The following is a 9,259-nucleotide window of genomic DNA, read 5'->3' on the forward strand; positions in this document are numbered from 1 at the left end:
GATGCGAGAAGCCGAAAATAGATCTCAGTGGCGTGCACTTGGAGAGGCCTATGTCCAGCAGTGGACTGCGATAGGCTGATGATGATGTCCTTAAAGATTTTAAGAATATCTCTTCTAGTGTGTTAGTAGAATCGCTAACTTTCAGAATGTTTTTTTGCCATTTAATAAATTGTTTTTTCATAAAAACTAAAATAAACAAGTTATATTCACACAAGTTATGTTATCAAAAATTAATTGTTTGTGTTTCAAGACTTCCAAACTTTTGTCTGTAACCGTATTCTCGTTCAAAAATGATGTAATCATGCAACTGCTACATTCACAGATTTTCACCAACAATTCATTTTAATTATACTTATCATTCCACCCTCACTCAACTTTCAATACTTGTTTGAAACCACTTAACACTGAAAATAGCATGCGAATTTCACAAATTAAAACGAAAACATTTTAGCAATAACAATCCACATTATGACCTTTTACAGCCAAACCCAATTTCAAAATTAAGCGATAAACTTAAGTAGTACTTGAGAACTTAACTCAATTTGTACATTACACCCTCCAAGACAATGATTAGTAACAATAAGTTCGTTTATCAAAACCTATATGGTTTCCAAGTGGTTATTTGGCAGATTATAATGTCCCCTTAAATGTTACGGCTCCAGTTAACATTTATGACACTTAATTTTGTCGGATAATATGCGATACATCGGTAGCGTAATAATAAAATCGTGTAACGATACGCTTGGGGTGTTCGCCAGTGGTCTTTGTAGAAGCGGTGAGCGGAGCGGCTTAGCGAAAGCAGAGGTTCTAATTGAAGTTGCGTCTATAGTATCAGACTAAACGTTTATATTAAATAATATTAATATATAAATTTGCCGATGAAAGTTTATTTAATTGTTTAACTTAAGTATTTTCATCCATTCCTAGTGATAAAATTATTACCTATTTCTTCCTATCCACACTCAATATCTTAATAGATACCTGTGTGCATTAAAGAAAAAATGTTTATTCTAGATTGATTACACATTATTGTATTCAAAAATAGCCCAATAGACCGAACATGATGATGATAATGATGATGTCCTCCTCCTAGCCGATTATCGGCTACGGCGGCTGTTCTCATGTAAGGAGATTAGCCAACTGCGCAGGACATATTATAGTGCACGAGCATTTGCGCAGACACAGGTGCACTCCCTATTCCTGCACTCTCATAACCCGATGGGACGGCAATCCGACACGACCGGAAAGAGATCAGGCGCAGGACCGACATTTACGTGCTCTCCGATGCACGGGTGCATCAATCACCAGCTTCCAGGCTCCGGGCTGCTTTATGAAAGTCTTCTAAAACCCACAAAGCGATTTCGGCCCGACTCGGGAATCGAACCCGAGACCTCGTGCTCAGCAGCCGCACTTGCGACCGCTAGACCAACGAGGTAAAAGATAAAAAGACCGAACATACCAGCATATCTACTATCGCATTATCTGCTTTCACAAAATCGCTACAGCTCATAACCTAGACTATACACTACACGAAAAATATAAAATTTTATGCGACGTCCAACGAACTGGCCGTTTCAGCGGATTGTAAGTGTTATTGCTTAATTTCACTATCGTATCAATCTCGGGGATCATGTAAAGACCTTTTATGTGGAGCGAATATGGAAAAACGTTTGTAAGGTAATGAGACGGTCTGAGTATATTTTAACCAGTTAAGAGTCCTTGGGAATTCAGAAATAAGAAAAAAAGGATTCGTGAAATGTGAAGCAGAGTATTTCTCGTGAGAAAATATTGAACTTTCGTGTACCTACAAAGTTATTTTTGGTTTCATTTTCGTACATTATTTGGTATACATATTCAATATTTTAAAAAAATAGTTATAAAATATAAAAATAGCCGACACAAAAATAAGTGCCTGTTTGAAAAAAATAAAATGGGTCAAATATTTTCCCTTAACATATTTTGGTCCGCATTTTTGTTGTCATCAGCACAAGCCCCTGTGGCCTAATGGATAAGGCATCGGCCTCCTAAGCCGGGGATTGTGGGTTCGAGTCCCACCAGGGGTAAAGCATTCTTTTGTCTTTTGCTGTGATTGCCAAAACACTAGGGTATTTACTGTATGATGACATTTTACTATCTTGAATAATAATATTGTATGTATCCTTCCTCATTTTTTCCTTGAGCACCCTTGAATAAGTGATAGAATTTTCATAACAGTATATTTATTGATGCGTGTCTGATCCTTTTAGGAGTCAAAGTCAAAGTCAAAGTCAAAGTATCTTTATTGTGGGCATATGTAAGTTACAGATCTTAACAATATATTTAAGTATCAATATGTCCTGCCTAATAGGCATACAATAATTTACATGGGTAGGTATTGGCACTACAATTAATATTTGGTCAACAGTTTAGGAGGAGCAGAAATCTTTGACATGGATGTAAGACAATGCATATTTTTGTATACTTATTTAACATTTTTTAACTAACACAGACAGTAATATTCCTCAATACAGGCCAGTTACGCAACCAGCAACCCTTAAACCTTGGCCAACCTGGCTCCTGGCACTTCCAAGTACCAACAAACATTAAATTAAATATTCGCTTACGTTCATAATATTTATCATTGGATTTCATATCGTAAATCGTACCGAATCGAATCGGTACCAAAAACGATTCGATTCAATCGAGACTTGATTGTGATATGTTATTGTTCGAATGCATAATTTTTGATGTCACTTTCTTTGTAATACATAATTCTAGTGTATTTGGAAATGGCTGGCCTGATTGTGATGATGTTTTCTATAAATGTTCCAGGTAAGGTGGCAATCATTGTTTCGTTGTGTCTTGCGAGTATTTAGTGGGGCTCTTCGTTACGTATAAGGTAAGTGTAAGTTTAGAGAGTACTATTTAGAACAATTGCATATTCTTCAGTTAGTATTCGAGAAGTAAATAGTTCTCGTTCTTCTTACGTATCCATTTTTGGGGAGGTGAACTGACATAACGAAGTGGAACTTAACACAGCTACCCTAGATATCTACTTAAAGATATTTGAATTTTAAAGCCATTTTGACATTACCCCGAAATCTATCAAAAATTAGGTCATCAGAATTTTTACTTTCTGTTCGTTTAGATACCTACTTTTCAATTTTATGAATGTCTATTTATAAATCACTTTTATCAGTAACATCTGGTACAAATGTTACTTAAAACTTATGCTTAAAACCTTGGCAGATCTTCTACTAAACTAAATCAAGTGACTTCCGTTACATATACGAGATCCGTACATGAAGAATAAAATGATTAGCGGAGGTGCCATAATTAAAAATCCCCTAAGAAAGTAACGCGCCAAAATGCAGTTGAGCGGGGGAGGAGGAGTGTTACTCTTTCCACCCTTATACGCCTTCTTTGGACTCGACCAATTTTAGAAAAATCGTTCACAGATGTCTCAAAGAACCCGAACTCGCCATTAACTCGTAACTGATCGTTTCGGTCATGCACACCGTACCTATTTGACCTAGATAAAAGGTGCCTGACCTACCTGCACTACGGCATCTCCGCTCATCTTTCCTTACTCCGTGGTTTCGTATAATATTTATTTGTTCGCCAAGCTCGTGTGGACATTAACATATTTTGTCACGTTTTATTGACACTTCACGCTGTTTTGCTCTTACGGGGTAGACGGAAATGGTGGCAGGCAATTTGTATGTGTTGAGGAGTAAATCAGTGTTGTGTGGTACATTTTAATTTTACTTCATTTATGGAGCTGCAATTTAATTAAGCTGTCTCTTTTTCAATTCATTATTATCTCCCATAAAAAGAAATGTTCTATTCTATTCTATTTTTGGTTGATAGCAAGCAATTCGTCGATGCTAAGTCAACGATTCTGCCAACCTCAGATGTGAGATAATAAAGCAAGTAAACTCCGACTGCTTTATAATTGAACTATTTTTATTAACGACTTAAAAACAGCATAAAAAGTCTTGTTCAGTTTCTCTGTGCAAGGTATGATCTAGTTATGAGAAAGCAGTATTTTTTATTTCCACTAATGAGTTGGAAGACAGAATGTTTTTCTAGGTAAATTGTAGGGTAAAAATGTCGGTTTCCGAGCGAGGTGAGAAATGGCTTTTAAAGTAATAAGTCGTGGGTATTTCCTCGTAATTACCTACTGCGTCGCCTACTACAATATACTATTATACGGCACTGTTGTGTAGTTAAAGTGAAGCCAATTCGTAGATAAACTTTTAATAAAAATATTTCCAAATCACCTGTTAATATTTATAAAACAAAAAATTAGATTGTTTGTTTGTTTCTTCTATCTGAGGAATAAATACGGCGGTTTGACATTTATGATTAAGTATACAGCTGTCAGAACGTCAGACATATTTTTCAGATAAAAGTTATCTGGCGATTAAAAATCAGGCCTTAGTAGCCAAAATTAATGAACTGATTTGAAAATCAACTTTCACTGTTTTGAAGCTGACTTAGCCTACTTAAAAGAATTTCCCCCAGGACCCGAGTGGAACCTCGATTAACAGACAAAATACGCAACTCAAAACAAAACGATTTTCCATTAAATATTTTGTACAGGAAATAAATATTTTTTTTTTATCCAACTACATACTAACAAGAGTTGTATATGTTGGCACAAATTGCCTCATCGTCCGCTCTGGAACCTTTAAAGTCAATCAAGTCCAAGTTTTGCTCCTGAACAGTCCGACTTCCTCTTAAACCAAAGAATTTATTAAGCGAATAAAAATAAAGGTAAGAGAATACTGTCACTCGTATCTCCTACGTGATACTCAGTAAATTGGATATTCCACACTTTAAAGGTAATAAATGGATCACAGCAAAAAATATTAATTGTTTCACACATCCCGATATAGTGATATACAGGTATTTTACTATTATAGTTCGGCCATTCAGAGAATGCGTTCCTGACACGTCGCGATTGAACTGACGACGTAACTTTGCAATGGCGTTGCAGTTACGATAAAAATATTTTTGCTGGTTGTTTACCGTTTTAACAATTGAGGAGCATTAAAACAACATTATTATATCAATAATCAATGAATGTAGTTACGTCGTCAGTTCAATCGCGACGTGTCAGGAACGCATTCTCTGAATGGCCGAACTATAAGGGTGCTTTTATTTTACCTCAAGTTTCAAATAATTACTGACTCGTTAGTCCACTTTTATTATTCAAAGTGTTATTTTAAAAACCTAAAATTATTTTCAAACTAGGCTGTTAAACAGCACTTTTTGAACGTCAAAATTTATATTATTTATGGAATAACTAAGTTACACAAAAAGTAAATATCCCACATTGATTTTAAAAACTCAACCAACTTGCCTATATCCCATACTTTTCAATAATGAATACGATACTATCTTCTGCCAGAGGTTTCGCCCATTTCCTAAAAAAAACTACGTCTCACACCGGGATAAAAAGTAGCCTTAATATTACTCTGAATATAACCTATATCGCTACCAAGTTTTATCAAAATCCATCCCATAGTTTTTGAACAAAAAAGAAACACGCATCCATACATACAAACTTTCGCGTTCATAATATTAGTAGGACTATACTTAAAATTTGAGTGCAACGTTCCTCTCAACGCAAGAAGACCAGACGCCATATTATAAAGAGATCAACAGCATCATAATTAAATCAGTTAGGAAACGTGACTTAGCGTTTTGCGGTATCTTTGGTTCGGTTTTTTTTAGCCTTTTTTTTGGACTTCCAATCATTATCGGGTTATTGAGATGTATGGTGTTGGTTGAACGAGTTTAAACTGGTTTAAATTTATGTACTAGATAGAATAATGTACAAACAAGACGAGGAGTTTAACTAGGCTTCACCCGGTGACACCGAGTGTATGTATGTATTGTATACCTTTATAATAAATTTCTCAAAAAGTCTGCCAATATACTGGTGAGAGCTGCATAAAAATCCGATCGAATCGAATAATTTTGTAAAATATCGAACAGACAGACATCGCTGAGCTCAATATTTTTAGGATGATAAGGTAACAATATAAATAGTAATAAGATCAGTAACATTTTCCATATAACGTAGTAATCTGTGGTCTAACCACATTAAGAAAGTATTTCAAACTTCGTAAGAATTTTGAAAGATATTAAAAAACATATCCCCAAAATTACTTCACTTTTGCATCCTCCTCATATTCCTCCTTTCTTCTCAACTCAACTATCTATAGATTGAAAACAAAGTAACCAAACAGGCAAAGCCAGGTCAAAAAACTAGTTGATTACATTAGATCGGCTGGCGTCTGATACAGAATCTGGTTCATTTCTAGATGACTGATCTAACAAAGTCAAAGGCCATACTGGAGCGTAATAAGCAGTAATCAATTATCGTTATGTAATTTTGTTAGTGTTTTCGTTTTGTTGGTTTGTCTGTCTGTGTTTTTTAGTGATTGAAGATTATTTTTTTACAATACCTAATCAACTCTTGAAAATAGTACCTGTGCCTGGCAATAATTAATCCTTTTTGTTGTGAATGCTTTATCTGTGTGTCTTTATCCCAAAAACTGCTGAACCGATTTAAATTACATTTTATGAACAGATAACCTGATCTCAGGATTCTGATGAAACTGCTTTTTAAAAGGTAACTAAAACACACATCTTAAAATAAAATAAAAAATCTAGTTCAAGTCAAAATGATCAATAGAATTACCAAACTAAAGCAAGCATCGCCGGGTTTCTGGATTATACTTACCCAACAAAATGAGCATCGAACAAAAATAAATGAAATTCTCTTGGGAACGTCATTAGAGTGGAGTTAATGCAAAAAGCTGTGCAAATTGAATCAACCCACATTAATATTAAGGACGATATAGCTTGTGGGATGAGCATATATTCAGGCCTTTCGAATTAATCCAATATATGTGGGTTTTTATGTTTTTATCATCCTAACTATCCTAACTAATATTATGAATGCGAAAATAACTCTGTCTGTCTATTACGCTTTCACATCTAAACCACTGAACTGATTTAAATAAAATTTGGTACAGAGATAGAGTTGACATATCGGATAGTTTTTGTCCCGGACTTTTGAAGAATTCTCTTAGAAACGCGATATAACCGAATTCTACGCGGGCGAAGCCACAAACAAACAAACAAAAGAGTTCGGCTAATAATATTTTTGTAATAGCCTACCTATGAGCGTTAATTGTTCCAATCTTAAACAGCCTGTATTCTACAAAAGTATTGTATACAGATCGTGCCTTAGCTACTCATAAATGGGCTGCGGGTTGTTCGAAAGAGTTACCGCGGCCCTGGTACATAAAAGGCCTACGACGGAACACGCCGGTTTTTAGTCAGTATGAGTTACTCTCACCGATGATTACCTCACCGCTGCTAACCCACAGCGGGATGGGTCAATTGATGATTTTTGACGTCGTTAAAAAAAAAGCTAAGCAAGTACATGAGTTATTCCAACTTTCCTGAGGACATGCCAAAAAACCTCAAAAATTCACGATTTCACTACACCAAATTAGCTTCATAAATCGGCTCAAATGCTTAACTCATCCGAAGACTGATGCGCAAACATTATTTTCTCAAAAACAAGTGCAGTATTTAATTCATGTTTTTGTCGAAAAATGCGGTACTTGCATGGAGAACAAAATTACTAGCGGAGGTGCCATAACGGAAAACCCCCTAAGAAAAATGCGGGTGTGCTGGGGATGAGGAACGTTACTGTCTTCGCCCTTACACGCCTTCTTTGGGCCCGACTATTTTCTATAATACGAAAAATCATTGGCAGATGTCCTAAAGAACCCGAACGCCTCGATAGTTCACTCGTAGCTGATCGTTTTGGTCATGCCCACTTGACCTAGAAGAAGGCGCCTGACCTACCTTCATTATGGTATCTCCGCTCATCTTTCCTTACTCCGTTTGTACTTGTAACATTTTGTTCGCCAGTTAATATTGGTCATATATCATATGGATGGGATACCACACAATATTTTACATGCTCGTTATGATTTTGGGTGCAATAACCGTTATGGTTGGATATTATGGTCAAAATGGCAGCGGGTTTGAGATCGTTTTTGAGGTTTTGGTTCTGTATGTTTTTTGAAATTCATCATCTCCCTAGCCTTTTCCCAAAAATTTTAAAATAATGAGTTAAAATATGTCAGTGGTATTTGTTTTTCTTTTTAAAAAAAGCCTAATGACCTATCTGCTTTATTATTACTATTACGCGATCCCTAAGTGACAATAAATATGTATAGACCATCCTTACTATCAACCTTGGTCTTCAATTGAGGCCCGCATTTTTTATAAACTTTTAGATAAAAGCGATATCTAACTTATTTAATTAAAAATAACACTAAAGCCTAAAACAAAAAAATAATCAATAATCCTGTAATCAAAACCAAAGATACCATCACCTTTAATGAAACTCGTGACCTTTATTCGCGGGCTCCTAAAAAGTTCTCCCGCGCTGACGACGTGAACAATCAAGGCTAATGCAGTTCACGTATCACGCATCTCGCGAATTACTTTATGCCTTCATCCTTCAATTAAATACTAGGCAATTATGATTTTTCAGCGATTATTGGATGAAGTATTACTCGCGGCGAAAGGCGAAAAGGCAAAGAAATTCCATGTTTTGTACTACCGTTTTATGTGAAAAAGTAAGAAGTAGTGTATCCTTACTACAAATTCAGATTTAATTGTATATGTATTCAGAAATCACCGTTTATATGAAATGGAAGTTGCTCTTTAGACGCTCACGCTTGTTTTTATCTAGATGATGATCTCAGTCCCTTTAAGAAGTGTATGAAATTGCAAGTGTAAGCTTGTGACAATATTTACTTGTTCTTGTAATACAATTATCTTAGTGTTATTTTAGTCCATTGCTGAAGTTAGAGAGGATTAAAAAACCACACAAAATAGAATAATAGAGGCTTTCATATCGTTATACAAAGCAGCAAAACAAACTGAATAAACTAAAGAAAAAAACAACCAATCCACACATCGTGCCACCACAAAATATTTTCACCTATCCTTTCAATGTGGGTCATACGAAAATATCTCAAAAACGTTTCTCAGACAATTCTGTTGCAACGATGCACTGGTACCAGCAGTCAGAAGGTCAAATACATAACTCTCGCCACCTCGAGAGCTGCATGTAAATAAGGGCATATTTCAAACGTACTAGCTACGAATGCGGTGTTGGGTTGCTTCTCCAAACTGTTGAGCGGGTAACTGTTTTACGCGCGCTTTGACCTTTTAA

General features: G+C 35.7%; 1 non-coding gene across 1 annotated transcript; it reads left to right on the forward strand.

The window, feature by feature from the left end:
• The first annotated feature begins 1,990 nt into the window (after window positions 1-1,990).
• On the forward strand, window positions 1,991-2,063 carry Trnar-ccu. Its single transcript has one exon. It is a non-coding gene; the product is annotated as a tRNA-Arg (tRNA).
• The last annotated feature ends 7,196 nt before the right edge of the window (window positions 2,064-9,259 follow it).

The sequence above is a fragment of the Helicoverpa zea genome, chromosome 12 (assembly GCF_022581195.2).
Source record: "Helicoverpa zea isolate HzStark_Cry1AcR chromosome 12, ilHelZeax1.1, whole genome shotgun sequence".
NCBI lineage: Eukaryota > Metazoa > Arthropoda > Insecta > Lepidoptera > Noctuidae > Helicoverpa > Helicoverpa zea.